This window comes from Eubalaena glacialis, chromosome 1 (assembly GCF_028564815.1).
Source record: "Eubalaena glacialis isolate mEubGla1 chromosome 1, mEubGla1.1.hap2.+ XY, whole genome shotgun sequence".
NCBI lineage: Eukaryota > Metazoa > Chordata > Mammalia > Artiodactyla > Balaenidae > Eubalaena > Eubalaena glacialis.
The window spans coordinates 124197479-124209939 of record NC_083716.1 but is presented as its reverse complement, the minus strand read 5'-3'; the positions used below and the strand labels follow the sequence as shown (position 1 = coordinate 124209939).

Genomic DNA, 12461 nt, shown 5'->3' with positions numbered 1-12461 from the left:
ATCTCCACTCTGTGCCTCAAGTGAAGTCAATAAATGGGTAATAATTCCCTTAAACTCTACAGAATTAATTTCTTTTTGACTAGGGGAATTGGCAGCTCAAAAAAAAAAAAACACCCAAAAAACCCCAAACACTAGATGCCTAAATAATTAAAGAGAAACCTTAAAAGTTCTTTTTATGAAGGTTCACAGCAATAAAAGTAATAAATGAAGCTCCCAAAATACTGCACTGTAGGTCTGGTTAAGAATCCTATTCAGTAAGAGCTGGCATTGCTGGGCCTAGGAAGCTGAGCCCAATTATCAGCATATGTGCTACCATAGCGCCCCCTGCTGGCCCAATGCAAAAACAAATTTACGTGGTGGGTTTTAGTCGACGCTTTTCTTCAATAGCTGCTCTAAAAACAGGGCATCTCCTGCGACTTGTTGATTATTACCTCTGCGCTCCTCTAGCTCTCAACTCTTTCTTGCATCAGATAGGCTTGCCTCCTACTTCTCAGTGAAGAGCAAGATCCCTTGAAATCTCACCTCCTAAAGAGATTTGCTCCTTTCACTACTCTTTCCTGGCTGTTTCCTCTTGGGTAGTTCTAGTTCTACCTGCTCTCCTCTTTCAGTGTGTCTTGTCTGCCTCTGTACTGGCCACATACCATGTGCCCCCAGGGCACGGCGGCCTCGCACCCACCAACAACCTGCCATCCCCTCACTCACTGCCCCACCTTATCTGCACTTGGTCACTCCCCACTCATTCCTCAATCCAGGGTTTCTTACAAGGAGGTCTGTGGACCATCTACATATTCCCAGACTGCTTGCTTAAAATGCAGATTCCTGGGCCCCTGAATCCAACCTTCTAGAATCCTGGAGCCTACATTTATAACAAGCAAGTACCCCAGAGAATTCTTATGTGTTCACACACACACACACACACACACACATACACATGCAGTATAAAAACCATCTTTTTTTTTTTTTTTTTTTTTTTACCAAACCATACACTCTTATCCGGAAACTTGCCACACCTCCTAACCATTTAAAGAATTAATTGCAAATGACCCATTCTTGGCTTTCAAGCCTTTTGGTAAATTGTTCAAAATATCTACTTCGTGTCCCTTCCTGTAAGTGGATTATATATCCCTACCCTAGTGATGGCAGGTTTGGCCTTATGAGGTGCTTTGGCCAATGAATGTGAGAAGTAACACATGCCTCTTTCAAGCAGGCACTGGGAGAACTATTGCAGAGTTCTGCAATATTCTCTTTTCCCTCAGCGAGAACTGATACCCTCCACATGGGGGCTGCTTCTTCAGCCGGGGCCCAGAACAAAGATGCAAGGAGCAGAGCTACAGCCAACCCATAATGGAAACCTGATATAAGTGAAAAATAAGCTTATTGCATTGCTGTGATTTGGAGTCCTTTGTTACTACTGCTTTGCCTAAGTTGACTGATACAAATACTTTACAGGCCGCTTTCCTAACTCTATTTCCCATTACTCTCTAATACTTATTCCATCTAAACTCCTGCCAAACTGGATGACTTGCTTTTCCTCACTCACAAATTACTCCAATTCTATGCAGCCATTTGTTATCTCCTGCCTACCAACCTACCTCTCAAAATCTGACTTCAACCTTCAAAGTCCATCTCAAGTGCCACTTTCTGTGTAAAGCCTTTCCTCATCCCTTGATGGGCCTCCTTTCAACCCTATATAATGACGACTACTATAACCTGTTTATTTTTGTTGGTTTTTTTTTTTTGATACTTTTCTTATCATGTCCCCTCAAAACATCATAAGTTCCTTGAGATTAAAGATTATCTTATTCATAATGTGTTCAATGAAGCTTTGCAAATAGTAGGAATCCACACAAGTATTTGTTTAATTAAATTAGCACTTTCAACTAAAGAACTGCTGTTTAGTATATTTATGATGTTTTTTTTTTAAACATCTTTATTGAAGTATAATTGCTTTACAATGGTGTGTTACTTTCTGCTTTATAACGAAGTGAATCAGTTATACATATACATATGTTCCCATATCTCTTCCCTCTTGCATCTCCCTGCCTCCCACCCTCCCTATCCCACCCCTCTAGGTGGTCACAAAGCACCGAGCTGATCTCCCTGTGCTATGCGGCTGCTTCCCACTAGCTATCTATTTTACATTTGGTAGTGTATATATGTCCATGACACTCTCTCACCCTGTCACATCTCACCCCTCCCCCTCCCCATATCCTCAAATTTATGATGTTTTTAAAGGTAGACTTTATGAAACACTTAACATACTCATTGAGTAAGCAAAATTAAGATGCAAGTAGAATTATTTCTAATAGCAAACATTACTGCTGAATGAAATATAGGTCAAAGTTTAATGAACCTGTGCGCATGTTTGTGTGTGTGTGTGTCTTATCTGCAAAAATGACCAGGCCTTGACCTTCATCCCTTGCTAAATCCAACAGGTTTTAAACCAAACCTTTATCAAAGAAAAACAATGTATCATAAAGTTAGTATTCCTATGATTACATGCTAAGGGCAATTTTTACATTTATGGCCCAAATTAGCTAATGTATTTTCTTACATTCAGGAAGATGTATTTCCCTGTTTATGATTAAAATTCAACAAATATAATTCCAATTTCAAAACAAATACCCAATAACAAAGTGTTGCCCCTACAAACCCTCGTAACAAATAGAGTCCTATCCCTGGTGATGAGCATCTATCTTCTTTTCCACTCCTCTCCTAGGAGAAGGGGCATTAACCTAATGCCCTCTGAAACATTTTGGCAGTAATTGCAATGGTTCTTCAGGTTTTTCTGAATCTAATTTCTTTTTTTGAATCTAATTTTAAAAGTACAGGAGACAGGGATGGGAACCACGCCGCCTCCCAGCCACGGTGATACGCGTGAAGCGCGGACCTTTCAACACGAACTTTATTAATTCTCACGTTAGGACCCTGGAAGGCGATGGAGGTGGCCGCTAATTGCTCCCTGCGGGTGAAGAGACCTCTGTTGGATCCCTGCTTCGAGGGCTATAAGCTCTCCCTCGAGCCGCTGCCCTGTTACCAGCTGGAGCTTGACGCAGGCTTGTCTGGAGCAATGCTCAGTCTATGTCTGATTATTCCTCACCACTGAGACAAGACTTTTCTGTGTACTCTGCCTATGAATTAGGAGTTTTCTCTGGTCTGCCTAGTGGGAACAGTGGCAGCTCCTAGCCTTGTCTGTGGCAGGAGTAAAACTTCGAGATGATCAGTATACACTGGAACACATGCATGCTTTTGGAATGTGTAATTACCTACACTGTGATTCATGGTATGAAGACAGTGTCTACTACGTTGATAACGTTGGAAGAATTATGAATTTAACAGTGATGCTTGGGCTTCCCTGGTGGTGCAGTGGTTAAGAATCTGCCTGCCAATGCAGGGGACATGGGTTCGAGCCCTGGTCTGGGAAGATCCCACATGCCGCGGAGCAACTAAGTCCGTGCGCCACAACTACTGACCCTGCGCATCTGGAGCCTGTGCTCCGCAACAGGAGAGGCCGCGACAGTGAGTGGCCCGCGCACCGCGATGAAGAGTGGCCCCTGCTCGCCGCAACTGGAGAAAGCCCTCGCACAGAAACGAAGACCCAACACAGCCAAAAATAAATAAATAAACAAACAAATAAATAAATAAACAAAAAAAACCCAGTGATGCTGGACACTGCCTTAGGAAAACCACGAGAGGTGTTTCGACTTCCTACAGATTTGACAGCATATGATAATCGCCTTTGCGCATCCATCCATTTCACATCTTCTACTTGGGTTACCTTGTCAGATGGAACTGGAAGATTGTATCTCATTGGAACAGGTGAATGTGGAAATAGTGCTTCTGAAAAATGGGAGATTATGTTTAATGAAGAGCTTGGGAGTCCTTTTATCATAATTCACAGTATCTCGTTGCTGAAAGCTGAAGAACATTCGATAACTATGCTGCTTCTTCGAACAGAGAAAGAGGAATTGGATATGGAAGGAAGTGGTTTCTATGTTTCCTTGGAGTGGGTCACTATTAATAAGAAAAATAAAGATAATAAAAAATAAGAAATTACTAAGCATAATATTCTCCGTGGAAAGTCAGTGCCCCATTATGTCGCTTTTGAGCCCGATGGGAATGGTCTAATGATTGTCTCAAGTCCTTTACATTTGTTCAAGTTGGTCAAGATCTTGAAGAAAGTAAGGATGAAGACATGTCAGAGAAAATCAAAGAACCTCTGTATTACTGGCAACAGACTGAAGATGATTTGACAGTAACAATACCACTTCCAGAAGACTGTACTAAGGAAGACATTCAAATACAGTTTTTGCCTGATCATGTCAACGTTGTGCTGAAGGGTCAGAGGTTTCTGGAAGGAAATCTCTATTCATCTATGGATCATGAAAGCAGTATATGGATAATTAAAGAGAATAATAGCTTGGAGATTTCCTTGATTAAGAAGAATGAAGGACTGACATGGCCAGAGCTAGTGGTCGGTGATAAACGGGGAATTTATAAGAGACTCAGCTCAATGTGCTGCAATAGCTGAACGTTTGATGCATTTGACCTCTGATGAACTGAATCCAAATCCAGATAAAGATAAACCTCCTTGTAATGCTCAAGAGTTAGTTAGAAGAATGTGATATTTTCTTTGAAGAGAGCTCCAGTTTATGCAGATTTGATGGCAGTACATTAAATACTACTCATGTGAGATCTGAGGTTACAGGGCAATCAACTAGCTTGAAATCCAAGGAAACACAGGTACCACCAAGGAGAGATTGGATAGGAGAGCTGGTTCATCTGAACATGGGGAGAAGAAAGGATTGCCATATAAGTGGGTGAATCTTGGAAGCAACCAGTACCTTTTCTCTGTCATAGTGGATCCTAAAGAAATGCCCTGCTTCTGTTTGCGCCATGATGTTGATGCCCTACTCTGGCAACCACACTCCAGCAACCAAGACGATACGTGGGAGCATATCGCAATTTTCAGTGCTTTAGGCTACGTCCAAGCATCAAAGAGAGACAAAAAATTTTTGCCTGTGCTCCAAATTATTCTCATGCAGCCCTTTGCGAGTGCCTTCAACGAGTTTTCAACTATCGTCAGCCCACTCCCATGTCCACTGTACTTTACAATAGGAAGGAAAGCAGGCAAGTAGGGCAGGTTGCTAAGCAGCAAGTAGCAAGCCTAGAAACCAGTGATCCTATTTTAGGCTTTCAAACAACAAATGAGAGATTATTTGTTCTCACTACCAAAAACCTCTTTTTAGTAAAGGTAAATACAGAGAATTAATTACTCCAACATGTTGGCTTCTCTGTACTGGAAAAGTATTCAGTGGTAGCTGGAAGGCTAGGCAGTTGTGCTGTAACCTGTTAAGTTTTATTGTGTTAAAATTATCTTGTATGAATTTATTTTTTAAAGGATACTGGAAATATATTTGAGATTATGAGTCTATAAAAGCTATGGAATGAAGCTGCAAATTTAGAGAAAATTAGCTTCTGTAAAAAATGCAAAGATAGTGTTAGCAAGTATAATTTTTTAAAAACAGAGGCTAGAATCTCATCTTTTATATGAAAGATGTACAATTCACTGTTTAAAAATAAAAATATTTATCATGTAAAAAAAAAGTATAGGGGACATTATTTTTGAACTGCTTATCCATTTCATGCTGTATGAGGTTTTACGCTAAGCGGAAGGTAAAAATACTTTGTACTTATTAGGGACACCACATTGTTTGCCAGAGCACCTCAAATTGGCCACCTGTGCTAGGAAAACACGCCATGTATTCAGCCCTTTCATTGTCACAAGAAGGGAAACATTTCTTCTACCAAAAACTCAAACGACACAAAAATGCATAAAGATTCCTGACCTCTTGTCAGTCATTTGCTATCTTCAACAGCAGCAATTTCTAAACCGTATTCCGTGGAACAGAAACATCTCTACACGCACGGATATATGTTTAGCCAAAAAAGCAAGGGTTGGGTAGTTAGTGGTTAAGAATCAGCCTGCCAATGCAGGGGACACAGGTTCGAGCCCTGGTCCGGGAAGATCCCACATGCCGCGGAGCAACTAAGCCCATGCACCACAACTACTGAGCCTGCGCTCTAGGGCCCGCGAGCCACAACTACTGAGCCCGCGCACCACAACTACTAAAGCCCATGTGCCAAGAGCCTGTGCTCTGCAACAAGAGAAGCCACCGCAAAGAAAAGTCCGCACACCACAACGAAGAGTAGCCCCCGCTCGCCACAACTAGAGAAAGCCTGTGCGCAGCAACAAAGACCCAAAGCAGCCCAAAATAAATAAATAAATAAATAAATTTATTTTAAAAAAAAAAGCAAGAGTTTATGGGGGGGGATCAGTGATCAAATAAGTTTGAAGAAGACTGCAAATTGGACCCCAACCTTTCTAGGAAGTCATTATTTACATAGGATATTAAATCTTTCATGTGATCCTGCAGTGAAAGCAGGAACATGTAAGCATGTTTCCCAGTTTATTCAACCATGGAATCAGCTTTTGGTTTTATGTTTTGTTTTGTTTTGGAACGCCCACTGAGTTAACCTCATGGGACACTGGTATTCAGCAGGACTTGAATTAAGAAACAGTTTCATGCAGGTATGCTTAAGTAATCCATCTAAAATAAGTGTCAGGAAAGAAAAAGATCTGAGTTGAAAATTCAGGTTTACACAAGTACATCCAAGATTGAGTGGTTTCTCAACACTGTCCAAGAAAATAGGGTTAATAGTCCTGAATTAGCACCTAAAAGAAAAGGTCTCATAGTTATGTCCTTAATTTGATGGTTGAAATATTTCAATGCATTCTTGGTTGAACTTCAGATTGGGTTTAGTGCAGCTCAGACTAATGCTGATGGTCAAGGCCAGGCTTCTTTTTCTCTCCATCATATTTATAGAAGTTTCATAATTGATGTTTTTTAAAGCACCTGATCACATTCTCCACACTGCTCACCAAATAAATTACTTGTAAGGCTCTTTGCCTACATAGGCTCACGGAGTTTATCATTCTGTATTAGGCTTAACTATTTGCATTCTTTTGGGGTATATACCAGAAATGTTTCCTGGCCCAGGAAGTGATAACTGCTCTCTCATTAAAGCAATTTTTAAATGCACCCACCAAAGTCATATTTTTTTAAAGGACTCGTCATCTTGATTAGGGTCCAGGTCATTCTGGAATAGTACAGACACTTAGAGATGATGTAGTAGTTGATCATTTAACTAAAGCATGATTACCTGCTATTTTTTGGTTTGAAGGTATAGTTACTTACCTGTTAAGGTTTTTTCTTAATCTTTTATGAAAGCAGTACCTGTTGTATATTTTAGATTCCCTTAGCTCTTGGGGTGATTTGGGTCTATGTGGCTAGATTTGATTCTAGATGTTTCTCCTCAATGCCAATTTAAAACTAAATGTGTGTGGCAAGATTCAAGTGGAGATGCTCAAACAAGAGGAAGGTGTGAGCAGCCCAAAGGCCCCTTAAGAATGTCACATGGAGGACATCACCGAGAAGGCTAGATAAGAGGCTCCTGACTTCCCCTCCACAGAAGTGCACCACAACAAAGAGTAGCACCCGCTCACTGCAACTAGAGAAAGCCTGCACACAGCAATAAAGATCCAACACAGCAAAAAACAAAACAAAGCAAAAAAAACAACAAAAAAAAACAGGCCGTTCTATATAGGTGCACAAGCACTACCAGTGACTTTCCCCTTTGGCTTGGCACAGAGTAAGCAAAAACACCCAGCTCTTGGTTTCTCCCTGATAGGGGCTAGACTGCATAGCTAACGTCCTGACTTTCCCAGCTGTTGCCTGAAGGTCAGGCTTCCAGTTAGCCTGCATCAGGGAGCTGAAGAACCTCCATAAGACTATCATTGGATTTTTCAGCAGAAACCCTGTAGACCAGAAGAGAGTGGGATGACATATTTAAGATGCTGAAAGAAAAAAACTGCCAACCAAGAATATTCTAGCCAACTTATCCTTCAGAATTAAAGAGGAGATAAAGATTTCCCAGACAAACACAAGCTGAAGGAGTCCATTACCACTAGATTGGCCTTATAAGAAATGTTTAAGGGAGTTCTTCAAGCTGAAACAAAAGGATGCTAATTAGTAACATGAAAATATACGAAAGCATAAAACTCACTGGTAGAGGTAAATATATACGTAAATTCAGAATACTCTAATATTGCAATGATGATGTATAAATCACTTATAACTCTAGTATAAAGGATAAGAGAAAAAAGCATTAAAAATAACTACAGCTACAATAATTTGTTAATGGATACATAATTTAAAGAGATGCAATTTGTAACATCAAAAACATAAAATGTGGGAGGGAGAGTAAGCATATGGAGAGCCTTTGTATGCATGTGAAGTTGTTATGATAACCACAAAGTGAAAACCTACAGTAGATACAAAAAAAGATAAGAAGAAAGGAAGCAAAGCATACAATTACAGAAAATCATCAAATCATGAAAGAAGAGAGCAAGAAAGGAACAAAGGAACTACAAAAAAAGCCAGAAAACAATTAACAAAATAGCAATAGTAAGTCCATACATATCAAAAATTACTTTAAATGTAAGTAAACTAAATTCTCCAGTCAAAAGATATAGAGTGGCTGAATGGATTTTAAAATTATAATAATGATAAGACCCACATAAATGCTGCTGAAAAGAGACTCACTTCAGTTTTAAAGATACACATAGACTGAAAGTGAATGGATGGGAAAAAAGCTATTCCATGCACATGGGAACCAAAAGAGAGCAGGGTAGCTATATTTACATCAGACAAAATAGACTTTAAGTGAAAAACTGTAAAAAGAGGCAAAGAAGGTCATTATATAATGATTAGGTGATCAATTCATCAAGAAGGATATAACAATTATAAATATTAATGTGCCCAACATCCAATTGAATAGATATCAACACAATAGCTGCAGGGGACTTCAATATCCCCCTTTTGACAATGGAGAGATCATTCAAACAGAAAGTCAGTAAGCAAACTGAACTTAAACTACATGTTAAAGATGAACATAACAGACATATACAGAACATTTCATCCAAAAGCAGAAGAATACATACTCTTCTCAAGCACACATAGAATATTCTCCAGGATCGGTCATATGTTAGGCCATAAAACAAGTGTTAACAAATTTAAGTACATTGAAATTTTAGCAAGCATCTTTTGTGACCACAGTGGTTTAAAACTAGAAATCAATAACAAGAGGAAAATTGAAAAATTCACAAATATGTGAAGATTAAGAAACATGCTCCTGAATGGATCAAGGAAGAAATCAAAAGGGCAATCAAAAAATATCTTTAGGGGGCTTCCCTGGTGGCACAGTGGTTGAGAATCTGCCTGCCAATGCAGGGGACACGGGTTCGAGCCCTGGTCTGGGAAGATCCCACATGCCGCGGAGCAACTAGGCCCATGAGCCACAACTACTGAGCCTGCGCGTCTGCAGCCTGTGCTCCGCAACAAGAGAGGCCGCGACAGTGAGAGGCCTGCGCACCGCGATGAAGAGTGGCCCCCACTGGCTGCAACTAGAGAAAGCCCTCGCACAGTAACAGACCCGACACAGCCAAAAATAAAATAAAATAAATAAATATATTTATTAAAAATATATATATATATATAAAAATATATCTTTAAACAAAAACAAAAACACAACATACCAAAACTTATGGGATGCAAAAGCAGTTCTAAACAAGAATTTTATAGCATTAAATGCCTACATTAAGAAAAAAGAAAGATCTTAAATAAACAAGTTAACTTTACACCTGAAGGAAACTAAATAAAGAACAAACTAAACCCAAAGTTAGTAGAAGGAAGGAAATAACAAAGTTCAGAGTCAAAATAAATAGATTAGAAACATAACAGAAAAGATCAATGAAACTAAGACAAACAAAATTGACAAACTCTTAGCTGGACTAAAAAAAAAGAGAGAAGACTCAAATGATTAAAATCAGAAACAAGAGGAGACATTACAACTGATACCACAGAACTACTAAGGATCATAAGAGACCTCCATGAACAATTACATGCCAACAAACTGGACAGTCTAGAAGAAATGGATCCATTCCTACTAAGACTGATTCATGAAGAAACAGAAAATCTGAACAGACCAATTACTAATAAGAAGATTGAATCAGTAATCAAAACCTCCCAATAAAGAAAAGTGCAGGACTAGAAGGTTTTGCTGGTGAATTTTGCCAAACAGTTAAAAAGAAATAATACTTATCCTTCTCAAACTCTTCTTAAAGATAGAAGAGAAGGGAACACTTCTAAACTCATTTTAGGAGGCCAGCATTACCCTGACACCAAAGCCAGAAAAGGCTTCTACAAGAAAATTTCCTTGGCCAATATCTTTGATAAACAAAGATGCAAAAATCCTCAACAAAATATTAGCAAACTAAATTCAACAGCACATTAAAAGAATCAAACACCACGATCAAGTGGGATTTATCTCTGAGATGCAAGGATGGTACAACACATGCCAATCAATAAATATGATACACCACATTAACAGAATGAAGGATAAAAATTATATGATTGTCTAAATAGATGCAGAAAAAGCATTTGACAAAATCCAACACCCATTCATGATTAAAAACTCTCAACAAATTAGGTATAGAAGGACCCACATGACAACCCCACAGCTAACTCCATACTCAACAATGAAAAGCTAAAGGCTTTTCTTCTAAGATCAGGAGCAAGACAAGGATGCCTACTCTTAGCACTTCTATTTAACATAGTACCAGAAGTCCTAGTCAGATAAATCAGGGAAGAAAAAGAAATAAAATGACATCCAAATCAGAAAGGAAGAAGTAAAACTGTCTATGTTTGTAGACGACATGTTCTCATATATAAAAAAAAAAAACCCTAAAGATTCCATAAAAAAACTGTTAGAACTGATAAATGCATTCAGTAAAGTCGCTGAGTACAAAAATTAATACATAAAAATCAATATACAAAAATCAGTTGTGGGCTTCCCTGGTGGCGCAGTGGTTGAGAATCTGCATGCCAATGCAGGGGACACAGGTTCGATCCCTGGTCTGGGAAGATCTCACATGCCGCGGAGCAACTAGGCCCGTGAGCCACAACTACTGAGCCTGCGTGTCTGGAGCTGTGCTCCGCAACAAGAGAGGTCACCACAGTGAGAGGCCCGTGCACCGCGATGAAGAGTGGCCCCCGCTCGCCGCAACTAGAGAAAGCCCTTGCACAGAAACGAAGACCCAACACAGCCAAAATTAAATAAATTAAAAAAAAAAATCAGTTGTATTTCTACTCAGTAACAATGAACCATCAGAAAGAGAAATTAAGGAAAAAAATCCCATTTACAATAACATCAAAGATGGTAAAAATACTTAGGAATAAATTTAACCAAGGAGGTGAATGATCTATATGCTAAAAACTATAAAAGACTGATGAAAGAAATTGAAGAAGATACAAATAATTGGAAAGATAGTCCATATTCATGCATTGGAAAAATTAATTGTCCATACTTATCCAAAGTGATCTATGGATGCAATGCAATCTCTACCAAAATTCCAATGTCATTTTTCACAGAAACAGAAAAATCAATGCTGAATTCATCTGGAACCACAAAAGACCCTGAATAGCTAAAGCAATCTTGAGCAAAAAGATCAAAGCTGGAGGCATCATATTTCTTGATTTCAAACTATATTACAAAGCAATAGTAATCAAAACAGTATGTCACTGGCATAAAAACAGACACATAGATCAATGAAACAGAATAGAGTGCCCAGAAGAGAAACAAACCCATACACATCTAGTCAATTAATTTTTGACAAAGGCACCAAGAATATACAATGAGGAAAGGATAGTCTCTTCAATAAATGGTGTTGGGGAAACTGGATATCCATATGCAAAAGAATGAAATTTTTGGATTTGACACCAAAAGCAAAAGCAACAAAAGCGAAAATAAACAACTGGGACCAAATCAAACTAAAAAGCTCTAGCACAGCAAAGGAAAACATCAACAAAATGTAAAGGTAACTTATAGAATGGGAGAAAATATTTGCAAACCACATATCAATAAGGAGTTAATATCCAAAATATATAAGGAACTCATACAACTCAATAGCAAAAGAAACCAAGTAATCTAATTTTAAAATGGGCAAAGGACCTGAACAGACATTTTTCCAAAGAAGACATACAAGTGTCCAATTGGTATATGAAAAGAAACTCAGCATCACTAATCATCAGGGAAATACAGATCAAAACTGCAATATCACCTCACAGCCTGATGACTTTTATAAAAAAGACAAGAGATAACAAAAGCTGGTAAATATGTGGAAAAAAGGAAACCCTTGTACACTGTTAGCAGGAATGTAAAATGGTATAGCAGCCACTATGGAAAATAGTAAACAGGTTCCCCAATAAATTAAAAAACAAAACTATCATATAATCCAACAATCCCACTTCCGGGTATATATCCTAAGAAAACAAAATCAC

General features: G+C 38.8%; 1 pseudogene; it reads left to right on the top strand.

Annotated features, from left to right (window-relative positions):
• The first annotated feature begins 2938 nt into the window (after window positions 1-2938).
• On the top strand, window positions 2939-5272 carry LOC133091434 (nudC domain-containing protein 1-like; annotated as a pseudogene).
• Window positions 5273-12461: the final 7189 nt, after the last annotated feature.